Raw genomic sequence first — 3,741 nt, forward strand, 5'->3', positions numbered from 1 at the left:
GCAAGATGGTGATGCGCAGGCTGGGTACACAGTCGGTGAGGTTACTCACAGTTGTGGATTCTTGCAGCCCAGTGGCCAGTGCTCCTGGCGCCCGAGGCCTTGAGCTCGGCCCGCCCACCTCTGCAGTTCGGCCCTCTCACTGCCCCTTGCTCTGCTCTCAGACCGGGAGGTGTGGCTCCTGCCTGTCCCTCCCCGCAGCTTACAGGCGACCCTGCCTCGGGAGACCACCTCTCTGTGTGCCTGTCTGATTTATGTTTCTCTGGTTCAGACACAGCCTCTGAAGTCAGGTTTCCTAGGCCAGGGCTGCAGCCTCCAGGACCTGTGTGACTTTGACTCCTCTGTGCCTCCGCACACTTAACCTGTAAGATGGGAAAGTGAAGCCTTTACCTCAGATTTGTGTAAGAAATGCTGTCCTGGCCGGTGTAGCTCAGTGTTAGAATACCGGCCTATGCACCGAAGGTCACGGGCTGGATTCCTGGTCAAGGGCACGTACCTGGTTCATGGGTTCCTTCCCCACCCCCGGTCGGTCAGGGTGTGTGCGGGAGGCAGCCACTTAATGTGTCTCTCTCACACTGATGTTTCTCTCTCTCTCCCTCCACCTCCCTCCCTCCCTTCCACTCTCTCTCTGAAAAGCAATAGAAAAAATATCCTCAGATGAGGATTAACCAAAAAAAAAAAAAAAAGAATAAACATGTGAAGTACTTAGGCCAATGCCTGGCACAAAGAGAATGCTCAATAAATGTTAGCTGTTATTATTATGATTATTATTTTATTGTCCTCCGTCTCCCCGCTGTAACCGGCAGGAACCTGTCTGTCTCGTTCACTGTTGTATGCTTCTCCAGCGCATGGATCATGACCAGGCACATAGTAGGGCCTCATCACGTTTACCGAGTGAATTTGTTGTGTTAATAAAGTAATTCAGTGGTCATTCGTTCTTTGGGGCGGGGTTTCGTGTTACGGGTAGTTTTCTGGGCCTCCTTTTCAATGGTTTGCCTAAAAATACAGCTGAGTAGACATACAGGGTACAGGCTGTCATACCCTAAAGTCACAAACTGGGAGGGACCCCTGTTGATGACTGAGTGAATAAATGATAGGTGTGTAGATAGTCCATGCTGATATCTTTTTAAAAAAATCTTGAGTCAAATAGGAGATGAAACTTCCTGGGGATACATAGAGCTCTTGACCTCAAAGTCCATTGTCACAACAGGACAGGGGTTGAAGTGAGCGGTTGTGCAGTATGAAGTGTTCCTCAGAATTCAGAGTGTGCTGTGGCCGCGGGTGCCCGGGGTGGGGCGCTGGCCCTGCGCTGGCTGTGTGTGCAGCTGGAGATGCCCAGAGCTGTGCTGGGAGCTGAGGGCCGGAGGGTGGGGCAGCTGGAGAAGGGCCATCAGGGCGGCGAAGGGCTGAGGGCATGTTGCACATTTGAGTGCCTGGCCCCGCAGACCACACTCGGACCAGCATGTCAACTGCAGGCACACACTCCTTAGAGCGACTTAGGGAACAGCTCTGAAATGGTGAGCTGGCCAGGGACAAGCCGGCTACCATGGGTCTCCTGCCACGGGGGCTTTGAGTCTACGCTGGCATGTGGAGTGTTGTCAAGGCTGCACACCAGGTGCTGGGTTAAAGAATAAAGGCGGAGTTGAGACGGATTCTGGAACTAGACATAAAGAATGGATGGTTTCATGGAAGAGGAAGGAATCGGAAATGACTTCTAGGTGGATAGACACGTACCAGTTAACATGATGGGGCCGTGGGGCATGAGACCAGGCTTGGGGGGATTCAGAAGTTACGTTTGGGGCTTGTTTAGTTTGCGGTGCCTGCAGGGCACGCAGAAGGCAGAGTCGAGGTGCTGGTTGACTAGTTGATCTGCAACTCCCAGGAAAAAGTTAAGGGAGATAGTAACTTACCAGCATATGGATGGTACTTAGTGATCAGTGACTGGTGAATTAGAAGTCAGCAGAAGGCCTAGGGCCAGGCCCAGGGCTGCTGAAGGCGAAGGGGAAGGGGAGAGATTAACAATGCAGGAAGCAGCCAGAGGTCTGATCACAAGACCACTTCATTCTGCATGGCCCTGGTCTGCCTTTATTGGCTAACTTGGTAATTATTTCTGTATGGACTGTGGTAATGCTGAGTGAGACTAGAATAGACTTCCATTCTACAGTCATGGCTAGTGCCTGTCTCTTTGAGTAGATGCAGGGTCCCTGTGGGCAGCCATAAACTTTCCTTCTACCCCATTGTGCCCGTTCAGTGCGGGATTTAAGGTGGAGGCTCAATGCTTAGGAAGCGGTAAGGCCTTCTTACAAAGGCCCTTGCTGAAACCATGATCCGTTACAGTGCTGAGACCTCTCCTGGGCCCAGTCATGCCTGGCTCATACTTTATATGGAATGTGATCCTTGTATTTCTTTCTTTTTTTAAAAAAATATTTTTTTATTGATTTCAGAGAGGAAGGGAGAGGGAGATAGAAACATCAATGATGAGAGACAATCATTGATTGGCTGCCTCCTGCACACCCACACTGGGGATCCAGCCTGCAACCTGACCAGGAGTCAAACCAGGATCTCCTGGTTCATAGGCTGAACCTCAACCACTGAGCCACACCGGCTGGGCTGATCCCTGTATTTCTTTATAGGTACTATTAATCCTGTAAATAAACATGATTTTGCAGGCACTAAATGCAAGAGGAATGAAGAAAATTCTGGGGATTTTCCAGCTTCAAGGTCAAGGAAAGAACACTCCCCTTCGCGGCAGTGTGCTGACATCTCAGAACGGGCACTTAATTATTTGCGTGCCTTAGCACATTAAAGGCACACATACATGTGTATAAACAAATCTGTGTGTAACAGTGTTTAATAGCTCCACTCGACTGACAGCTAGATCAAAGAATTTCACCAAAGCCTGGGAGACATTTTGCAGTTTGGATAACAAAATAAATCAGTGATCCATGGTCCCTGCAACTGACCGGATCCTGGTGATGCCTCAGTCTCCAGCCAGGTGTGGGCCCAGCGACTGCATTCCTCATGGGGAGCGCGGGCCTCGGCACAGGGCGGGGGGTCCCCGAGGCAGCTCCCCAAGGAGCTGTGGGTTTCTATGTTGGAAATGCGTGTGCTTGTGTTGTGTGGCGTGTTGTGGTGTGTGTGTGTGTGTGGGCGGGGGGGGGGGTGTGTGAGTGTGTGTGTGTGTGTGTGTGTGTATGTATAGGGTGGGGGACCAGGACCAATCCAGGGGACTGCTAAGGGGATGTGTGACATCTACCTAGGGATGGTCACTGGGCATTTAGTACCCCCAGGAGCCTTTAACAGAATGTCTGTGGCAAAAGCAAATGAAGATCGATTTAAACATCTTGAACACTTACATCCCACCTCAACACTAATGAATCAGATACCGAATACCACTGCGATTTATAAGCTCTTTCTGCCCTCGACCCTGGCCCCAGGCACTAGCGAAAGGGGGAGGCCGTCTGCACCCTGTACCCCCTCTCCCGCCTTCCCAGGGCTGGTGTTTAGAACCCTGTCTTGGGCCCCGAGGGGGTATTTGGCAGGAAGAGGGAGCCGCTGTGCGGTTGGTGAAACACTGGCTTTCTCCACGCTCTGAAGGTGCGAGGAAGTGGTTTCTGACCTTTTATCTCCTCTGCCTGTGATCACACCGCCTTCCCTCCCCCAGCAGCCGGGGCGCCGGCACCACCGAGCACCTAGCAGAACGGTGACAGCTGACCTGCCTGTGCCCCCCCCCCCCCCCCCCCC

This window comes from Myotis davidii, unplaced genomic scaffold (genome assembly GCF_000327345.1).
Source record: "Myotis davidii unplaced genomic scaffold, ASM32734v1 scaffold401, whole genome shotgun sequence".
In the NCBI taxonomy this organism is placed as follows: Eukaryota; Metazoa; Chordata; class Mammalia; order Chiroptera; family Vespertilionidae; genus Myotis; species Myotis davidii.